We start from the raw sequence: 9,465 nt of genomic DNA on the forward strand, positions 1-9,465 counted from the left end.
CCTTTACAATTGTGACAGTCTCGATTAGTCATGATAACAATTACTCACTACTGAATCATAAGAATCTCATCCCCATCTAGACAAGATGAAAACTATTCAATGGGGACTCTTTTTTCCCACACACACTATTAAACTAAACTCCCCCTTGAAACCTTGTAAGCCAGTCACTTCGTGCCTTTATCACCCCCTCATTTTAGGTAACAAATGTCTAACCCTATCTACCCTGTGTACAGATGGGATAGCATTGATACTTGATGTGAAGACTCCTTCCCTCTCTGTTGGTATTTAGAGTTACTGCCTCTGTAATGGTTACGAATCAGGCTGCGAACCTCAAGGTCAGCAGTTCGAAACTACCAGTTATTCCGTGGGAAAAAGATGAGACTATCTGTTCCCATAAAGATTTACAGCCTCAGAAACCCTGTACAAGGTCACTATGAGTAATTAATTATCAAGCCATCAAGGCTAGGTCAAATGGGTACTGTCTGCAGGTTTGGGTGTTCTTGTGCACCTCCTCTCACTTCAAAATCAGCTGGATGCTTCACTCTCAGCTCTAGCCCTCTGTGGCTATGTCCTTGTCCATAAGCTCAGGTGTCCCCAGGTCTCACCACACTTTGGACCAACCAGCCCTTCCTCTTCTCTCTTTCATCTGCAGGTCACTGGGAGTCTATGGAACATGGTTGAACTCAGCCCATTTCCTCATTGCTGCCTTTCCCCCTCTTCCACACACCAGTAGACCAATGTGGTCGCCAGCAAGCTTACATGCCTGCTCATGCATTCCCTTTGGGTTTCAGTCTTAGAGGGGGGTTTGTCCTGAAGGAACTTGATTGCTTGCCTTGATGGCTTCCTGGCAAAAAAACTTGCTTATTCTTGTAGTAACCAGTCATACTGCCATTTTTGTTTTGGGTGTTTCCTGACGATCTTTCTTTGAAGATGTATCTTCTGTCACTCTAGATGTTCCAGGCTGGTCTGCTTGTCCTTTCTAGTGGGAAGCACTATGTGTTTATTTTACGTATTTTGAAACATCATTTTGAGAAGAGACCCATTAGCTTCACTCTACTACCCCAGTGCACCTGGCTCAGGAGAGTCTAGGAGCCTTTGGATTGATAGTTCAAAGGTAGAATTCTCACCTTCCCTGTGAGAGATCCAGGTTTGATTCCCAATACACCCCATGCATAGCCACAACTGGTCTGTCAGTGGGAACGTGCATGTTGCTATAAGGCTGAACCGGTTTCAGGAGAGCATCCAGACTAAAAGAGATGAGGAATTAAAGCCTGGCTATCAATTTGCTTCATTTGGCTCAGATCAACCATCAACACTCATGGAAGCAGCAGTCAAAAAATCAAACAATGTATTGCATTAGACAAATCTGCTGCACAAGACCTCTTCAAAATGTTCAAAAACAAAGCTGTTAGTTTGAGGACTAAAGTGCACCTGACCCAAGCCATGGTATTTTCAATAGCCTCATATGCATGTGAAAGTTGGACAATGTATAAAGAAGACTATAGAAGAATTGGTCCATTTGAGTTATGATGTTGGAGGAGAATACGAAAAATACCATGGACTGCCAGAAGAACAAACAAATCTGTGTTGGAAGAAGTACAGTCAGGATGCTCCTTAGAAGCCAGGATGACCAGATTTCATCTCTCATACTTCCTCAGACCAGATTATCAGGAGGGACATCACACTTGTTGAAGTGAAAGTTGGCCAAAAAACAGGAAGACACTCAGTGAGATGGATGGCACAGTGGCAGCAGCAGTGGGCGGAAGTTCAGTAATGATTGTGAGCTTGGCACAGGACCAGGCAGTGTTGTTGTGCATAAGGTCATTGTGAGTACCGACTCGATGGCACTTAACACCAAATCAACTTGCAAAAATCAACTGATGAAAACCCCGTGGGTCACAATGACCCTCCTACAACCAACCATGCAGATGGGGCAGGAGCTGGCAGCATTTTGTTCTTTTGTGCTTGGGGTCTTCATGCGTTGGGGCTAACTCTACAGCGGCTACCAACTGGCTCCTCCTCCACGTTCAGGTCTCAGCTCAAGGTCAGCTCCTCAGTAAGGTCTTCCCTGAGGAGCTGACCTTGAGCTCAGGCTGTCCAGTCTCTGCCTAACAGCGGCTCTCACTGGATCAAAAGCATCAGCATCTACTGAGAACAGGTTCAAAATGCATCTTCTTGGTCCCCATTCCAGACCTACTGAGTCCAAAGCTCTGAGGGTTGGAGTTAATAGTCTGTGTGAACAACATCCACGTGACTGTGAAGCTGAAGAATTGCTGGCTGGGAATATCACACCTGTGTTATCTGTTATCATCCTGTTTACGCTCAACTGCTAACCAGAAAGTTGAAGGTTCTAATCCATTGAGAGGAGCCTCAGAAGGAAATCACTTCTGAAAACATCAGCCATTGAAAACCCTATGGGATACAGTTCTACTCTGACACACATAGAATCTGAAACCACTTTACAACATGAGTTAGAATTCATTCCATGGCAACTGGCTTATTTTGTTCATCACAGTTATCTCTACCCAAGTCCAAGGAAGTGGGACCCAGGGGCCTGAAAAGAGGAGAGACGATGGAGGCACAGGTGGAAGGTGGGCTGGCTGGTCATGAGAAGGAGCAGCATTCTACCTAAAGCCCACAGAGGACTAGCATGCCTCTCTTAGAGAAGAGGCACAGCCTGACTTCAGCCTGGGGAAGGCCCAGAGAGCCTTGTATTCTATCTCCCCTATTAGCTGCCCTGGGCCAGCCTCCAGCTGGAGAGAAGAGGAAGGTCCATATTCTGGGCCTTCTAGGAGACAAGTTTGCAGCCTCAGGAGTATTCAAAGCTCTGTTCTGCTCTGACCATTAACCAGTGTTCCTGAGATTCCATTTGGAAGTAGCCACAGTCACTTACAACTCATACCAGCCTGATCTGACTTCTGCCCCATTGGCCACAGGAAACTCTAGATCACTCCTAGGATCCTCCCATCCGGAGCCATTTCCTGTGTGTTTTCCAGGAGGGCCAGATGTTTCTGCTGAGTCTGAGCCTCTCACCACCAGTCCCAGGAGTCTGGTGCAGCCTGCATGCAGTCTCTGGCTCTGGTGGAACTGTGAATGGGGACCCATGGCCCTGCTGCTGTTGGCTGCTGGACTCTGGCTTTGGTGCCATTCCCAGGTTCCTGGAGAAAAACCAGGCACTTAATTGACTTCCCAAATGATGATAGAGTATTGGGTATCAATAGACCACAGGCGAGCTATTTTCATCCATGATTTCAGACGGGAGCAGAAGCCCAGGCTGCCACTGTGTTCCTGCCACGCCACCTCCAGGGATGAGCTCACTCTTGTCTGCCAGCGCAGCATTATTTCATTCGCTGTGGCCAGGCAGTCCGACCCAAGACCTCCCAGGCAAAGCTCTAGGAAGTGGGATGTTAAAATCACAGCAGTGTCCCTGAACCAGAGACCACCAGAGACCAGACTGGAGTCAGGAGACCCAGGCAGATGCTGGTTCAGTCTCTTACTAGCTGGGGAACATTGAGCGGGCAACTTGACCCACCCATGCCTCAGTTTCCCTGCTGGTTGAGATGAGGTTGAAGTAGATGATATTTGCTCTATAACTGTATGATGAAGCCAGAATTCTTTGGTTACCTTGTTTTATTTTAGAGTTCTGCACCTTGCTAACTTTTCATGTTGTTGCCAAGGTAAGAATCACCAGTTTTAAAGGTATTCATGGGTCTGGGGTTTTGATTCCTGCTTTACCACTTTTATGTCCTAAATGGAAGATTACAGGAATATGCCCACACTCTGGTCTCAGAATGAGCTTAAATTGAAGAGGTAGAGCATCCAGGGTGCTGGGAGTAATTCTTGTGCTCAGAGACTCCAGCCAGGCTGTTGCCGTAAGTCTTGTTGTTAGCTGCTGTTGAGTGAGACCTTGACTCATAAAGACCCTCATGCATGATAGGACAAAATGCTGCTCAGGATTGGGATTCAGGGCAGTGGCATCCACAGGTTTTCCAGAAGCTGATTTTCAGAAGTAGATCACCAATCCTTTTTTCCTAGTCTGTCTTAATCTGAAAACTACATTGAAACCTGTTCAGCACCATAGCACCACTCAAGTCCCCACTAATAGACTAGTGGAGGCTGCACCCACCGCCAGGAGTAGAACCCAGGTTTCCCTCATGGAAGGAGAGAATTCTGCCAGGGAACCACCTCTAGCTCTCTGCTCTTGACCTTACTTGTTGTTGTTGTTAGGTGCCATGAAGTCAGTTGCAATTCATAGCAACCCTGTATAGGCTTCCAAGAAGTGGCCGGTGGTTTGAACTGCAGACCTTGTGGTTAGCAGTCTAGTGCTGATCCTAATGCCACACCAAGACTCTCAGTATTATCTACCTGCTGCCCCTGCCCCAATAGTCTGTGAATTCTTCAAGGACAGGAGGGGAATCCCAATCCACTGTGGCTCCCATACATTGCTTGTGCCCCATAACTGTTCATGGAATAGACAACTGAATATGTGGATGAATGGCTGGATGGATGGGTGGACGGATGGGTGAATAACTGCACGGAAGAAGATGCACACTTAGGACATGCTTGCTTGATCTCTTCTGAGTGTATGTGTCTGGTTGCTAGGTGGGGGAGGGAACAAAATTAGTCACAACGCAGTAGGAGGGGGCCCAATGGCTCTGCCTGGAAACCTTCCCTCTCAGTCACGGTCTACAGATCTAAGAACAGAGAACAGCTTTCCTCCAAGAGAAAAACCATAGGATCATGGAACGTTGGCTCCCAGTAAAAACCACAGGTCACTTAATCCACACCCCTCCAATGGGGAAGCGAAGGCCCAGAAAGATTCAGTTCCTGCCTCTACACTGAGTTCATCATGAAAATGGTTGTTTTTCCATGAAAAAGGAGCATGGGGGCAGGGAAGAGAGGGCACAGGAGAGGAGTCATGTTAAAAATAGAGAAAGCTGTGTTTTTTCAGGGACCTGGCTGTCCCAGGACAGGGGACTTTCAGAGTACCAAACTTCAGGGGTGCCGGCCCCCGTGTCGAGCTAGTGAGCATTATATAACCAAGTCAGAGGCTCCAAGGAACACCTAAGCTGGCCTGGTACTCATCCTGCACTGCGGTTTCCAGTAATTTCCTATAGCGAGAGGTTTTTGCTGAGCACAGGATTTTCTGCATTTTCCATCCCTTTGCTACTAAAGAAAAGCAGAAGGCAAAATATAAAATCCTTCCCTAAGGTTGCCAGATAGCTCCCAATTTTAAAGAAGGAAGAGCTTAAGCTTTGCCCAATGGGTCCCTTGAGGCCCTGAGTCTTCTGAGGCAGCAGAAGCTGATTCCAAGGTGAAATCTACAACAGACTGCCATGGTAGGGGTGCTGAGCCCTTGTAATGTAGGTGCTGTATTGGCCTGCCTTCACCCTGGTCCAGAAGGAAAGATGTTGAGAGATGAGGGCGCTCTGGAGGATGGCACTCTAGTTAGACGTCAGAGTTGGCTTTGGAGGCATTGGCAGCTCCATGGTAGAATGCTCTCCTCCTTTGGAGGCCTGGTGTGGCGCTGCAGGTTGATGTGCTGGACTGCAAGTTTGGTTTGAACTGAAGGTCGGTGGTTCAAGCACACCAGCAGCTCCTCGGACACCCTATACAGGGTCAATATGAGCCAGAACCAACTCAACAGCATTTAACAACTACGAGGAGACCTGCCTTTGTAGCTCATGTATAGCCACCACCTGTGCCTTACATGTTGTTATGATGCTGGGCAGGTTTCGGACTAAGGCAAACTGGGAAGAAAGGTCTAGTGATGTACTTGAGAAAAATCAACCAGTGAAAATCCTATGGATTCCCAAGGTCCAGTCTAACTGTCCATGGGATGTCACAGAACAGAACCAGGTTGCCTTTTATTCCGTCCTACACGAGACCCCATGAATTGTCAGCTAACATGTGAAGTGATTTGATGTAAGACCCTCTACTAACATTTCATTCTCACAAACCTATCCAGGCACCAAAAAAATTATTATCGTTAAATTGTCTTCAGACAGAAAACCCCACCCTCAAGGGGTAAAAGGACAGTTGTCTTTAATACATTCTTGTGGGGTGAGTTCCTTAGAATACCCAGATCAAAGGTCAGAGAGAAGAGCAGTTTGGAAGGGTGGGGGAAAGGTGGAGAAAAATCTCAAGCACAGGCCAGATCCCTAAGAAACAAGCCTGACAAAAAACAGGGATGTCAGATCCCACGAGGGGTGTATGGGGTGCAACAGACATGCCTGGACCACACCCCCCCCAACAAAGATGGAAGCAAGAGGACCCTGGAGCTCTGCCCCTGTCAAGTCCCATCTTCAAGCCCTCAGGACCCTCTCAGCTCACGTGGGGGTCAGTGTATACAATCTGAGGGGATCAGACTCAAGCACCTGTAATCTGCACAACTGGGCAAGTTACTAACACTTCTCTGCCTCAGTCACTTCCTCTGTAAAATGGGAACAATGCCAGCACCTACATACACACATCTGAGAATAGTCAATCATTTGAGATCAACAGGGCAGCATTTACCCAAGGATGAAGTTCAGAAGGGTCAGGAAAGATGGAGGAATGGAAACAGGGAACAAAGTGGGGACGGGGAATAAGTGATGCATGTTACAATCTTAGAAATGCAGGCAGAGGAAACAAAATGAGTAAGAATTGTTGAGTGGGAAATGGATCTGTTCTGTAAACCTTTGCCCAATTCACATTAAAAGGCTTAAAATAAGTAAAACACACCAAGTGCTGGGCACAGTGCTGAGTAAAGGGCTCATTGAATGTTAACTGTAAGAAAACAGGAGCAGCGTCCTTCTGGGTAGATCTAGGACAAGACAGTCTGCTCAGCTGAACTCCTTTGGAACATCTGCCTGAGCAGCCATGGTGCTGAGCACGCCATGGAGAGACGCAGGTGCTTCGAGATGCATGAGAAAAGAACCTTCGCCAAGCAGTTTTGTAGTAGATTGGGACAGAACCAAATGGAAGGACATCTGTGCTGGGGCTGGAACTGAGCCCCAAGCCAAGGATTGGGGGGTGGAATTCAAAGAATACGGCCTGAAGGGGGCACACTGATGCTGGGCAATGACATCATCATCACAGACCATATGACCCTCCAGGATACCCTGAGGAGGGATGCAGCCCTCTGCTTTCTTCATATCCTCTCCTCCCCATCTCATCACTGCTGGCTCCTAGAATCGCTGCAGAGATTTTGAATCTAGGGGATTCAGGGTGATCTGAGAAACTGGTTTAATTGCCGTCTTCCTCTTCAGGGTGGTTTCCTTGAAGCTTTGTGTGAATTCCCAAAGCCTGTGTTTCCACAATGCCTTGTCCTACAGCCACACAGCCAGGTGGGCTTTGAGTAAGAGTTTTCCCCTCTGGAGTGTGAGTTCCCTGAGGGCAAGGGCTGTGCTATTCCCTGGCCAGCGTAGCCTTGGACACACAGTGGTCACTGCTACAGCGCTGAATTAAAGTAATTTCTGTGTAGAGTCCCAGGTCACTCAGTAGGCAGCCGCACTTGCAAATGACACAGCCACACTGCAAGGACACATACCAAAAACTTAACAATAAAAAAAGGAGTCTGAAGTTTGATTTTCCTAAGAAGAGCATTGAAGTCTTCCACATGCAAAAAAAAAAAGACAGAGAGAGAGACAGAGAGAGAGAGAGAAAACTTTGTTGGACTTGCTCTTTTTTTTTTTATTGTGAATTGAGAGAAAGTTTACAGGGCGGATCATCAGTTTCACATTCAACAAATCATACACTTTATTGCATTGTTGTTGTTGTTAAGTACCGTGGAGTCAGTTCCAACTCATAGTGACCCTGCACAGGGTTTCCGAGGCTGCAAATCTTTATGGGAGCAGAAAGCCTCATCTTTCTCCCGCGGAACAGTTGGTAGTTTCAAACTAACCACTACGCTCCCAGAGCTCCTTTACAATGATTATAATCCCCTCCATGTACCATCAGTTAACAGTATTTCTCTCTATTCATTTTAGATCTTTACAAAAACAACACAAAAAACACTCAGGACACATTCTGCAAGTTTGCCTCTTGGCTGCCAGCTCTCAGACCCTCTCTTTCCATAAATCAGGAGTCCTCAGCTGCTCCCTCTCTCCATGTCCCCATCTTTGCCTCCATCTCTGGTGTCTCTGCTTCTCTGGATAGGGCCCTACATTCTGCTTGTGCTCTTCTCCCTTGATGGTCCTAGGGTCCTCTGTTCTGGACTGTAAGATTAACTACTCCTCCATTTTTGTTACAAATCTCTTATACTCTTAATGGTATTGTGTGGCTTTCATACTGATCTCTGTATGGGGCATATTCTTTTAGGACCACAGCAACGTTTGACATTTCAATACAGTCTTGCTTACAAAAAAGCATTTGCTTCTCCTGTTTGGTTTTCCAAAATGGAGCCTGAACATTTTGGCTTCCGCTGGATTTGTCAAACAAACAATGAGCCCAAATACACACTTCTCTCAGAGTTTTAAAAGATATATACACACATTGGGAGCATGGTAGCTCTGTAGGATAAGCACTGCACTGCTAAACACAAGGTTTGCGGTTTGAACCCATCAGCCACTCCATGAGAAAAAGATGAGGGTTTTGTTCCCACAAAGATTTGGAAACCTTATACAGGGTCTCTATGGGTCTGAAAGGAGCTCTGGTAGCATAGTGGTTACTAATCGAGCTGCTAACCTCAAGGTCGGCAGTTCGAAACTACCAGCTATTCCGCAGGAGAAAGATGAGGCTTTCTGCTCCCGTAAAGATTTACAGCCTTGGAAACCCTATGCAGGGTCACTGTGAGTTGGAACCGACTCCATGGTATTTAACAACAACATGGGTCTGAACTGACTCAATGGTACTTAACAACAGCAACAATACACATTAGTGTAATGGCTAAGCACATAATTTCTTATGTCTTTGACAAATTAATGTACTTAATGTAACTCAACCCCTATGAGTCCTTTGCCTTGTCATGTTGTTGTTGTAATTTGCCATCAAGTCCCTTCTGACTCAAGAAAACCCTTGGTGTCAAGGAGAACCGTGTTCCATATGTCCAAACCGGGGCTTCTCAGAAGCAGATCTCCAGGGCTATTTTTTGAGGCACATCTGGGTGGCTTTGAACAGTCAGTCGTTTAGCTAGTAGGCAAGAACTTAACCTTTCCTTTCTTCTTTTTTTAACTATTTATTGTGAATTGGTTGAAGGTTTACAGAACACTCTTCAATTCTACATTCAGCAAATCTCATTGACTGTAATCCCTTAATGTAACATCATGTATCCCACTTCCTCCCAGTTTCGTTTCCATTCCTCCTTATGTCTTAACCTTTCTGAACTTTGCTCTGGGGTACATGCTGCCCTTCTGAGCTCCAATGGTTGACCATTCTGTGGTGTGACCACCTCACTAGTGTTGCTGTTCCCCCTCCAGATCTGTTACTTGCCTGAAGTTGATCCAAGGAGGTAAGTTTAGTTCTCAACCTAAACAATGACCAAGG

Source organism: Chrysochloris asiatica, unplaced genomic scaffold (assembly GCF_000296735.1).
Source record: "Chrysochloris asiatica unplaced genomic scaffold, ChrAsi1.0 scaffold00101, whole genome shotgun sequence".
Taxonomy (NCBI): domain Eukaryota; kingdom Metazoa; phylum Chordata; class Mammalia; order Afrosoricida; family Chrysochloridae; genus Chrysochloris; species Chrysochloris asiatica.